The sequence below is a fragment of the Podarcis melisellensis genome (genome assembly GCF_964234715.1).
Source record: "Podarcis melisellensis genome assembly, chromosome: 15".
In the NCBI taxonomy this organism is placed as follows: domain Eukaryota; kingdom Metazoa; phylum Chordata; class Lepidosauria; order Squamata; family Lacertidae; genus Podarcis; species Podarcis melisellensis.
The window spans coordinates 29,757,668-29,769,994 of record NC_138532.1 but is presented as its reverse complement, the minus strand read 5'-3'; the positions used below and the strand labels follow the sequence as shown (position 1 = coordinate 29,769,994).

Sequence of the window (12,327 nt, the reverse complement as noted above, 5' to 3'; positions counted from 1 at the left end):
AGCTAGAGAATATTTTAAAAAACGAATCTTTACTATTTGTAAAGGGAATCTTTGCATGAATTAATACTTGACTATCCCTTTCGAACTGCACTGTATTTTTGGACCTTTGTCCTTCCAGGCTGATTTAAATTTCTGATTCTTTGTTTTCTTTCTCTTTGTTATGTTTGCACTTTTGGGGGGATTAATAGATCTATTATTATTATTATTATTATTATTATTACTATTCCAACATTTTTACTTTCCTATCTGCCATCTAGTTAAGACCTATTTATTCCCAGGGGCACTTGGAGGAGATATTTTGGCCTGTATCGTTTCTGTTGTATGGCTTGATTTTGAAAAGTATCTGGTTTTAATGGCTGGATTTTTGCTGTCAGAAATAGCTTGGGGACCCTGGGCAGAAAGCGGTCTAAAAATCTTAACAAATAAATTAAACCCCTTTCCTTTTATGGATCGTCCCCGGCTCACCCCCCGGTTCATCTCCATAGCTGGGCTGATCTATCATCCCTGATGATGCAAGTCCAGTGTTGACTGCCAGGCGCTCTGTTTTGACATTCCTTCTGCGCCCCCCTCCAGGGTAACTAGGGTGATTTCAGACAATCCCAAGCAGCCGCTTCTCTTGAATGGATCCCAAAATGTATCCGACCGCTGCGTTTTCTGAAAAGGCTCGGAATTGCAAGGAACATTCTGTTCTTGGTGGTGTTTAATCAAAAGATGCACAGATCCTTCTCCTCGCGCTCTTGGCTCCAGGAGAACCATCTACTCGGTTACAGACTGTTAGTTTTAATTTAATTTGCTCAACCAAGAGGCTGGCCCATCTCTGAGGCACAGGCGGATGGCAAGCAAGTTAGCGGCACGCACCGCAGAGACAGCGTTAAGGCGAAATGGCAACGTCTGACATTGAGATCCTCAGACCTTTTGCTGGTTTAATCCCAACCTCTTAAACTCTCTCGGATGTGATGACTTAAAGCCATAGCTGAAATGTGAGAAAAGGCAGTGTGGTGCAGTGGTTAGTGTCGAGCTAGGACCTGGGAGAGACTGGGGTTTGAATCTCCACTTGGCCATGATGCTCACTGGGTGAGTTTGGGGGACAGACACGGCCTCTCAGCTGAACCTCACTCACTTGAGTTCTTCACATTTCCACAGCATGGTGCAATTTTTTTAAAAAAGACATTGTGAAAATTCACGAGCATTTTAGTGTAAATTTCTTCTAATAAACTCACTGCAGCGGGGCAGACTATCTGGCGCTGGTGTCCCTTTTAGTTCTACAGTTCTATTATTCTACATTTATGTATACAGCTTTACCTAATGCACACATTTTTTGCAAAGCAACTTTCCTTTAACACATTTTTTTTTATCTGTTAGTTTCACTAAGAGATGCATTTTTTTTTGCACATTTTACCCCAGTGCAATGCGTTCTTGTACAAATTTCTTTCATGGAGAACGGCATTGCAAAATGCGGAGCGATGCAAATTTCAAAAGGAGGGATGCATTTCGGTTTGTGGAATGCTTTAGAAACTCAATCAGGTAGTTTTGCATTTGCATGGGAACTGAATCAGATTTCTCCCCCAGCCCCCTCCCCAAGAAGAGGGGGGCTTTCTACAACAGGGAAATGAAGTGTGTGGTGGCAGTGTGGTGCAATGGTTAAAGAGTCCAGGGTTTGAATTTTCACTCGGCCGTGAAGCTCACTGGGTGTGACTTGGGGGGGGGCAGTCACTGCCTCTCAGCCTAACCTACCTCACAGAGCTGTTGTGGGGATTAAACGAGGAGGGGGAGACCCACATACGCCACTTGGAGCTCTCCATAGAAAAAGGTGTCATATGAAGACAATAAATAAGCAAGAATAAACATAAATAATCATCTGCAGATGGAGCTTCTGTAGCGCAGGAGCGAGGGCTGGTGAAAACACTGGCAATTCTGCCTTGGACGTGTTGGCTGTGGATCAGATTGCCGCATGCAAAATAGTGGAGAAGCGACTCTTGGCACAGGGCAAGGCGACAGTCACCACTGGTGGTGACTCTGTATGTGTTTGTGCGCGCACACACACAGGATGGGTCCTGATGGGAATGCTGGCAGTTCCAAGTGCCTGAAGTGCGAGTCACATTTTTCTGCCAGGACATACAGCACTCTCTCTCTCTCTCTTTTGGCAGAGGTGTGTTCAAGGAGCGCTGAACGTGGCAATTCAGATTTGGCCAAGGGAGAGAGGCAGGCAGGATTTGGACTCCATGTTTTTTTTTTTTTTTTTGACGGGGATCAATTGCATCTCTGCCCCCTTAATTCCCATTGAGCCTGGTGTTCTTGCAAATATGGCAGGTCAACCAATGCCAGGCTGTCAGTTCCAGGTCCTCTCAGCTTCTCTTTCCCCAACCTCAGGTCCAGATCTCCACTTTATTGCTTGCCATTTGTCACCTTGGGACACCGATTTGATGAATAAATCAACACAGTCTGTGAGGAGAATGGCACCCATTTCTGTGTGTGGGTGCCATTTTCCCCAAGCCTTTTCTCCTGATGTGATGCTGATTTGGACATCCTTTCCACTGATTTTGGGTATAGGGCGTATAGATAAATAATAAATCAATAAATTTAGGTGCATTCCCCTCACTTATATATCCTATTTTGGTGTGTGTGGAGGACTACTGTGTCACAAAATTTGGGGACATGTGACCTTTGGCTCCTGTCTTGGTTTGGGAAGTGAATTGTCCCCCATTCCAAGTAGATGCCCATCATCACCCGTTGGTGCTTTTTCCACCCAGATTATGTGAAGGACTATATGCTCCCATATAAACCTGGCTGAGCTCTCTGAGATTTTTGGGGTTGGCCCTTCTCTCAGTCCCACTCCCCTCATAGGCATGCTTGGTGCAGGGCAGGGCCTTCTCGGTGGCTGCTCCCAGACTTTGCAACTCCCTCCCTAGAGAAGCCAGGCCGACTTCTTCCTTCCTTCAGCTGACTCCCCCCCCCAACAGGTGTTTGCGAACTGTTTTTTTTTTAATGAAATGAAATGAAAGGAGTTTTAATAGTGCTATAGTGTTTTTATTACCTGTATTTTAATAGATCTGTTTTTCCCATTGTTTTAATTCTATTAGAGTTTAATTACTTACCAGCTGTTATTACTTAAAATATGTTTTTAGCTTTCTGCACTTTAGCTGTGTTTTAGTTTGTGTAAGTCGCCTTGAGCACCAATCTGGGAAAAAGACAAGATATAAATGATAATGATGATTTTGGGCACCATGATCTTGCATGATATTCCCCCTGGAAAATGTGCTTATGGGGGGGGGGGCTGCGATCTTTTTGGGTGCCATGCCTGAAGAAAAAAAAAATCCCAGTGGAAAATTGCAGTGCGGAAATGCGCAAACTGACGATTACCAAAATGGCCCTTGTTCTCTTGTGAGAAAAATTGGAAAATGGAATCCAGGAAGATGGTGTCCCGAATTTTGCTGTCGTGGTGTTGGAGGGTATGCAGTGCTGCTAAAGATGGCCTGATAAGACCGCATCCTACATCCCTATTGAGTTTAGCTCTTTATTCAGAACCACAAGGACCAGATGTTTAATTAATATGTTATGTACTGAAGTTCTAATCGTGGGCCAGCAGGGGGATACTGTAGATAGTTTTCACTCAGGTCCCCATATGCAAAAAAGGGATTGAAAGTGACATTCAGTGATTGGATAGTTACAGCAAGTGTTACAGTTGCGTTGTAGTGGAGCTGTATATAAGCAGGCTGGCTGAACCCTTCAGTTCTGTTCTGGCCTGTGAATAAACCAGAGCTGTTTGAAGAATCGCTGTGTCGTCTGATATGTTCACCCACAACTTAACATAATACTTAAGGGGAGGGCAAAAAGGCTCAGGAGTAGAGCACCTGCTTTGCACACACAAGGGCCTGGACTCTCCACATAGGGCTGGAAACAACAGCGTTCCTGAAACTCTGGAGAGCTGCTGCCAGCCCGTGCAGACAACACTGGATTAGATGGATGAAGGGTCTGACTTCGGCAGCTTCATGCACATCAACGATGCTCTGAGGATCAAAACAAAAACGTTATTAATAATAGCTTCCCCCCTCCCCAAAAAAGAGAGACACTGTTTTGCAGAGCCGCTTTTCCTGGCAACTGCCCCCCGTCTCTTGAGCTGGGGGTCCAAGACAGGCCCTGGGGAGGCCTGGGACGCAGCCAGCCCCCTTTGGCAGGCCTCCCCTCACGAGAACAATGGCTGACATCATGTTTTGTTTAAGCGAAAAAGCCGCCTCACAGTGTCGGAGGGAAGAGCGTTTGTTTTCCTTTCCCATTTTCTCCCTCCCTCGCTCCCTTCTACTCCCAGGCTGGCTGGGGCCCACATACCAGGCAAGTGAGTCCTCTTTGGTTACGGGCCCCCAGCACCGCCATTGCAGAGCCTGGTCCCTCCTCCTCTCCTGCGCCAACCCTGCAAAGCTGGCTGCTTCCTGCCTGGCCAATGGGAGGCTTGGAGAAAAATCTGCTCCAAGGTGACCTGACGAAAAGCTGCATTCTAGGAGCTGTAGAAATTCAGGCAAGTATTTGCATAAGCATTGCAGGGTTCTGTTGGTCACAGGGAGGGGGCAGAGATGCTCCAGAGCACAGCAGTCCCATTTCCATCCCCCAAGCCAGAACCACTTGAAATCTGATTTCTCCTCCGCACCTCCCATTCGGCTTTGGAGATCTGGCACGTATCGTTCACACACGCTATCAAGCTTTATTTCTCCTTGAGAACATAAGAAGAGGCCTTGGACCGTAGAGGCAGAGCATAACTACTATGGCTAGTAGTTATTGATGGCCTTACCTTCTGTTAATTTGTCTAATCCACTTTCAAGTCGGTGGCCATCCCTGGCTCCTGTGGCAGGGAGTTCCATAGTTTTAACTGCGTGTCACGTGACGAAGGACTTTGTTTTATCTCTCCCAGATCTTCCAGCAGTTGGTTTCATTGGATGTCCACAAGTTCCCATGTTATGATCAGAGGGAAGAAAACTTCTCTGTCCACTCTCTCTATGCCATGCATGATTTGATAAACTTCTAAAATGTCACCTGTTACTGGCTTTTTCTCCAAACTAAAAAGCCCCAAACGCTTTAACTTTTGTTCCTGGGGGAGTTGCTCCATCCCCTCTTGTCATTTTGGTTGCCTTTTTCTAAACCTTTTTCAAGCTCTGTTGTTGTTTAGTCGTTTAGTCATGTCCAACTCTTCGTGACCCCATGGACCAGAGCATGCCAGACACCCCTGTCCTCCACTGCCTCCTGCAGTTTGGTCAAACTCATGCTGGTAGCTTCAAGAACACTATCCAACCATCTCGTCCTCTGCTGTCCCCTTCTCCTTGTGCCCTCCATCTTTCCCAAAATCAGGGTCTTTTCCAGGGAGACTTCTCTTCTCATGAGGTGGCCAAAGTATTAGAGCCTCAGCTTCACGATCTGTCCTTCCAGCGAGCACTCAGGGCTGATTTCCTTAAGAATGGATAGGTTTGATCTTCTTGCAGTTTCAAGCTCTATGATATCCTTTTTGAGGGGAGACGACCATAATACAGTGGTACATCGGAAGCCAAACGGAATCCATTCCAGACGTACATTCAACTTCCAAAGTGTTCAGGAACCAAGGCGTGGCTTCTGATTGGCTGCAGGGAGCTCCTGCAGCCAATCGGAAGACGTGATGAACGTTCGGTTTCCAAAGAACGTTTTTAAACCAGAACAATCACTTCTGGGTTTGTGGCGTTCGAGAGCCAAAACATTCCAAGTTGCAAGGTGTTCGTCAACCAAGGTACGACTGTAGTAGGAGGCCTCTCCAAGATAACAAACTCTGCACCCATCCAGGACCCCTATTTCCCCCCCCCCCCACAATAAAATCTAATTTTTTTCAGGGCATCTTCAAACACTAGGGACGCACCAAGCCCAGTCCATGACCTTTTATGACAAGTGGGAGAACCTGGCTTTGAGCATGAAAAAAATTCTTTCTCCAATAAAGTAAATAAAGAAATCTATGGACAAATACAGTATTCCAACACATTGAAGGCAGCATGAGATGAAACACTATTTTTAGACTCATTCCAAAACATTATACTGTATATAAAAAAACTTTTTTTCTGTGGACCTCTTAGGTTGGTTTATATGTATTTCTTTGTAATAATTTATTAAGTAAGAGGTGACATGATAGAAGTTAATAAAATGATAGCCTGGCATGGAGAAGATGGATAGTGGAGAGGCTTCCCCTCCTCTCTCATAACACTTGGACTCGTAGACATCCAAGGAAGCTGAACGTTGGAAGATTCAGGACAGATAAAAGAGAGTTCTTTTTTCACTCAGCACATTGTTAACCTGTGGAACTCCCTCCCACAGGAGGCAGGGATGGCAACCAACTTGGATGGCTTTAAAAGAGGATTAGATAAATTCATGGCTATCCATGGATGCTAGCCATGTGTGCTTTGCTTTGGCTCTACAGTCAGAGGCAGCAATGCTTCTGAATACCAGTACCTGGAAACCACAGGAGGGGAGAGGGCTCTTGTGTTCGAATCCTGCTTGTGAGCTTCCCATTAAGGGCATCTGGTTGGCCGCTGTGAGAACAGGTTGCTGGACTAAATGAGTCTTCGGCCTGATCCAGGAGGCTCGTCTTACAGTCTAAATGTAATCATGCTTCATATAAGCCAGATCTTCTCTAACCATTCACATACAGTATGAGATATACTATTTCTTGGTCATTTTCCAGGATGATATCCTTCAGGGAGCCCAATAGCAGTACAGTGTTTTACATTCTGTGGGTATCTGCAGGGGGCTGGACTAGACTACAACCCCCCCCCCATGTCCCGTTCTATGATATCCTAAGATGTCCAAAATATTAGCCTGCACATATTTCCAAAACGTTTGAGAGCAGTTCCAAAAGGGGTGTATGTGGTCTGCTTTACTCAATCCGTGTCTCCAGAATTTGTCTGATTCCAACTTAACATACAGAGGTACCTCAGGTTAAGTACTTACTTCGTTCCGGAGGTCCGTACTTAACCTGAAACTGTTCTTAACCTGAAGCACCACTTTAGCTAATGGGGCCTCCTGCTGCTGCCGCGCCGCCACAGCCCGATTTCTGTTCTCATCCTGAAGCAAAGTGCTTAACCTGAGGTACTATTTCTGGATTAGCGGAGTCTGTAACCTGAAGCGTATGTAACCTGAGGTACCACTGTATTAAGTTTAAATTTTGGAGTGTTCAAATACATTTGACAAAAGGTCTGAAAATATTTCTCCTGATTCAGGCCTGCTGAAGTTATCTTAGATTTTATACTTTGCATTTGTTTTATTCTTTTCCTTGCCAGAAATAATGAGAAGAAGCCGCAGGATTTCTATCTCAGCAGCGGCAGCAAATGTAAAATGACGGTCCCACGCTGGGTTTCTGATAGGACTGGGAGAGTTTGAATGCCCCCTGCATCGAAACTAGGTCAGTTCTTGAGATTGCTCCACATATCTGTCTCAAACCAGAATTCCCCGTCATGTTCTTCCCCACGATGGGAGTCGAAGAATCATACAATTATGGAGCCGTCTAGTGCAACTCCCTGAAACGCAGGAATCACAGCTGAAAATCCATCCTATTCAGTGGCACAGAGCCCACGCATAGAACTGAAATGAAAGATTGACCAAATCAAATGACCAAAAAGGAAATTCTGACCAAACACTAGGAAGAACTTTCAGAGGTTAAGAGCTGCTCAACAGTAGAATTGACAATCTCGGAAGGTGAACAACCTCTCTTTCCTTGGAAGTTTTGAAGCAGAGGTTGGATGGCCACCTGTCAAGGATTCTGTTATGTACTGAGTTGAATAGGATCCAAAATGCAGCAGTCTGATTGGTCCTAGAACAATAGGAATCAGATATACTCAGAGTTGAGAGTGGATTTCATGCTGTTTATTCAGCTCATAGTGGTGAGGAGGAATGGAGGTTCCCTCAGAATGTCTGCTTTATATACATTACTTACATAATGGGCCCCACGTGATTGGCTAATTCCGGGATTCTCCTGTAGGCCAATCAGGTTGCAGATTCACCCACCTGGAGCTGGATTGGGTGGCTCCTGTGGACCAATCAGACTGCTGCATTCTGGACCCTATTGTTCTAGGACCAATCAGACTGCTGCATTCTGAATCCTATTCAACTCAGCACATAACAGATTCTTGAGCTGTGATTTCTGCATTGCAGAGGGTTTGACTAGATGAGCCTTGGGGTTCCCTTCCAAACCTACAGCTTTAGGATTATATAAGCCAGCAGAGGCCGTTGTCCTCTGTGCACCCCTGGGCAACAGAGCCCAGCTTCGTGATCCAACAGCCGTGTCCTCATGATGAGAAATCAAGTGTGGAATTCATCAATGCGATCTTGCTGACAATTGGTCATAAATATCTCGAGTGCGAGAGACGGTGCCATCGGAGCCCTTTCCCAAAAAGCTGAACAATCAGCGGCGTCCATTGCGTTTGATTTGAATTGTTCAGAAAGGTTTGGCGGGGTGGAAGGAGGGAGGGTCAGGGCAGCCTAATCATTCCCATCTGCCTCTCTTGAGTCGAGTGGCTCCATTTCCCAAAAATCTCCCTTTCCAGCCAGTGTGCAATTGTGGGATGGGCTGAACTGTGGTCATACTGTAGTAAGCATTCTGCCCCACCCTGGAATTCTGCACCCTGTATAAATTATGCAAATTGGGAATATTTGCATAAATTGTTTTAGTTGGCACCACTGATGGGGCATTTCTACCTGGAGATGCCAGATATTGAATCCAGGACACGCTGAGCAGATGTTCTGCCGCTGAACTACATGGGCTTTTCAGCTTTGTCCCAGGGTATCTTGGCGACTGCTTGAACTCATATCCCAGTTCACTCACTGACAACAAGATGAAACTGTGTGCATGGCCCAGTTCTGTGGAACTCCCTGCCACTAGCGATTCAGCAGGTAAATACCTGCTGGAAACCATTTTTTGTCTGTGCTGGCAGTTAAGAATACATCTTTCCACACAGTGATTAATTGATGTCTGTCTTTATCTGTTTAATGGTCTTTCTTATATTATTTTATGTTTTTGTTGCTGTAAACTGCTTTGATACATCTTATATGACACAGCAGTACAGTGGTACCTCGGGTTAAGTACTTAATTCGTTCCGGAGGTCCGTTCTTAACCTGAAACTGTTCTTAACCTGAAGCACCACTTTAGCAAATGGGGCCTCCTCACCGCCGGAGCACAATTTTTGTTCTCATCCTGAAGCAAAGTTCTTAACTCGAGGTACTATTTCTGGGTTAGCAGAGTCTGTAACCTGAAGCGTATGTAACCTGAAGCGTATGTAACCTGAGGTACCACTGTATACAAATACAGTTATACCTCAGGTTGAAGTAGCTTCAGGATGAATATTTTCGGGTCGCGCTCCACGGCGACCCGGGAGTAACGGAGCATGTTACTTCTGGGTTTTGCCACTTGCGCATGCACAGATAGTCAAAATGACGTCACGTGCATGCGCTGAAGCGGCGAATCGCGACCTGCGCACACGCAGACGTGGGTTGCATTCGCTTCAGGATGCGAACGGGGCTCCGGAACGGATCCCGTTTACATCCAGAGGTACCACTGTATTCTTATAAATAAATAAGTCAACATTGTCTCTCCTCGTCTTTTTCTCTTGAGAGTCCTGTATGTGTCTCAGCTCTTTCCTGGAGGCCAGGGACCACAGCTGATGGCAGGGCATCCCATAATAATGCAGCATGCAGGATATTTTCTTCGCTTCTGCCCTGACTCTGTTGCTCACTTGCTCCTCTCTGGGGCTCTTTAGCCAAAGCCAAGATTCCTTCCTCCGTATTTCTTTGCTCCTGCCTGAAATGCAGAACCTTTGCTCATTAAAAATGTTCAGGGCTACCCAGGGAAATCCTGCTAATTTTATGGGGATTCTTTTTTCCCCCTTTCCCTCAAAACCCCTTACAGATGGACTCTGGCCAATCCACATTTGCCACAGGTTTTCCCTTTTTATTGTTGCTTTAGGCCAAATTAAGTGAGGACTCGCTTCGGGAAATGGCGCAGGGAGAGAGAAATGACTGTGCTTTGTAAGGTTCAGAATCCCAGTACAATCTTAGAACCCAAATTCTAAGCAAAATCTCAATGACACATGCTTTTTTATATATAAAAAAGTTCAGAAGCCTTGAACTCTTGTTCAGGCAAGAAAGAATGTGGCCCTGCAGATCTCTTTATCTGGCCCTTGAGAGCCTCCCCAGACCCCACAACCTTCACCAATCCCTGATCTGCACCTTTCTTGAGTTTTGACTGGCTGGCGTGAGTTCTTGAGCTGCGATCCTGCCTCTTACTTGCCTGGATGGAGAGAGAGAGATTAGAAATATTAAGCAGCAAATAAATAAATGTGTCTCTGTGTTTATAAATAAATCTGCATGGCCGAAATGTAGCCTGCCGTGCGAAAGGCAAGCATCGCATCCATTGTTCTGCCTGGCTCTGGCCGCTGTTGCAATGTGGTCCCAGATAGCTTGCCAATGATGGAATGCGGCCCTCTGATTCAACACCCCCCCCCCTAGTAAAGTATCAGCTAGACCAATTTAATCCCTTTACACCTTGTTTTATTTGAAGCCCCTCGATCTTATCATGACCCATCACTAGTAATTTTGAATTCGGATTCTTTTTCCTTTCTTTTTGTGTGTGCAGATAAGCAGAAATCATAATGATTCACTGGGAAACTGTTGCCCTTAAGAAGCAATTCTATCTCTAGCATGGAGATTCTGGAAGATTTGCCTCAGTTGGCCCTCTGCAGATTTTCACCCAGAAATGAGACACGGTCAAGGAGATTCCCCTATAAAGAAGGGTTGCAGCATTTGGGACTTTTCGGTTCAGAAAAAAGGCGAATAAGAGGTGACTTCACAGAAGCTTAATAATAATAATAATTTTTTTTTATTTATATCCCACCCTCCCCAGCCGACGCCGGGCTCATAGCGGCTAACAACAGTAAAATAAACAACATTCTATGAAATAAACTCAGAGTCGCAAAGTGGTTTCATGCTCTTTATTCAGCTCATAGTGGTGAGGAGGAATGAATGAATGTCCCCTCAAAGTATCTGCTTTATATACATTATTTACACAATGGGCTGCACATGATTGGCTAATTATGGAATTCTACTGTAAGCCAATCAGGTTGTGGATTCACTTCTATCTGGAGCATGATTGGGTGGTTCCTGCTAACCAATCATACTGCTGCATTGTTCTAGGACCAATCAGACTGCTGCATTCTGAATCCTATTGTTCTAGGACCAATCAGACTGCTGCCTTTTGGAGCCTATTGTTCTAGGACCAATCAGACTGCTGCAGTTTGGATCCTATTCAACTCAGTACATAACATTCTAAAATCACTTCATTATAAAATCAGTTCAAATCAGATTAAAATTATGCCTGGTGTGGAGGAAGTGGATAGAGAAAAGCTTTCCTCCCTCCTACCCCTAGAACTGGTGGTCATCCAATGACATGGGATGTTGGACGATTCAGGACAGAAGAAAGGACAGTGCATCGTTAAACTGTGGAACTCCCTCCCACCGGAGGCAGTAATGGCCACCAACTTTGATGGCTCTAAAAGAGGATTCAACAAATCCATGGAGGAGGAGAAAAGGGCTACTGATGGCTGCTAGCCAGGATGGTTCTGCCCCCCCCCCCGACCAATGCTTAGAGAAAGGGACAAAGCAGCAAAACCCCCTCTGCACAGAGATGTTAGTTGCTCAGCCCTCCTGGACAATGGCCATCTCCACCTCTGCATAATGTCAGGCCGTGCCGCGATATTAAATTTTACCTTTTGCGAAAAACCTTGCAGCTTTTAATTGCGCACTCAGGCCCTGGGATTTCAGAAACTCCCTGCTCTGGTGGAGAAAAGATCATCTGGATCTTTGAAAGCTTCGGGGGGGGGGGGAGAAACGTCACCTTAGTTACATTTTAAGCCCGCTTTGCCCTTTGCAGATCTCGGGGCGATGTCTGTAGAATGGCCCCCGTTGTCCCCCCGCACACTGTCCTCAGCGACAAAGCTGTGGCGTAGGCTGGGCCGAGCCATAGGTCACTGGAGTGAGCATTGCAACTCGAATCCGCACCTTCCCCCCCCCCCCGCATCTGTGTAAAGCACTGACTGTGTCCCAACGCAGAAGGGAGGCCTGCCAGTGCTTAAGCCTCATGCCTGGGCCTGGCCTGGATTTCCCTTCAGCCCCGGATTTAAAATAGCTGAGATCTCGCTCTGGTTTATGTCCGTCTGCCATCAGCACTCCTCTCTCTGCAGAGGGACTCTGAGATCCCAGGCAAGACCTCTTCTCAGCCTCCCCACGGGGCGGCCTGCAAATCTCCTGCTGACAGCCCTTGAATTTATTCCTGCA

The 12,327-nt window shown here is 45.9% G+C and overlaps 2 long non-coding RNA genes across 2 annotated transcripts; one reads left to right on the top strand and one right to left on the bottom strand.

Moving 5' to 3' along the window:
* The first annotated feature begins 6,791 nt into the window (after positions 1 to 6,791).
* LOC309357339 lies at positions 6,792 to 10,905 on the top strand. The gene is made up of 3 exons (XR_014163105.1): positions 6,792 to 7,405; positions 8,782 to 8,892; positions 10,737 to 10,905. It is a non-coding gene; the product is annotated as an uncharacterized lncRNA (long non-coding RNA).
* LOC309357338 lies at positions 9,591 to 11,907 on the bottom strand. The gene is made up of 3 exons (XR_014163104.1): positions 11,760 to 11,907; positions 10,225 to 10,285; positions 9,591 to 9,796 (listed from the first exon to the last, which is right to left on the bottom strand). It is a non-coding gene; the product is annotated as an uncharacterized lncRNA (long non-coding RNA).
* Between the last annotated feature and the right edge of the window lie 420 nt (positions 11,908 to 12,327).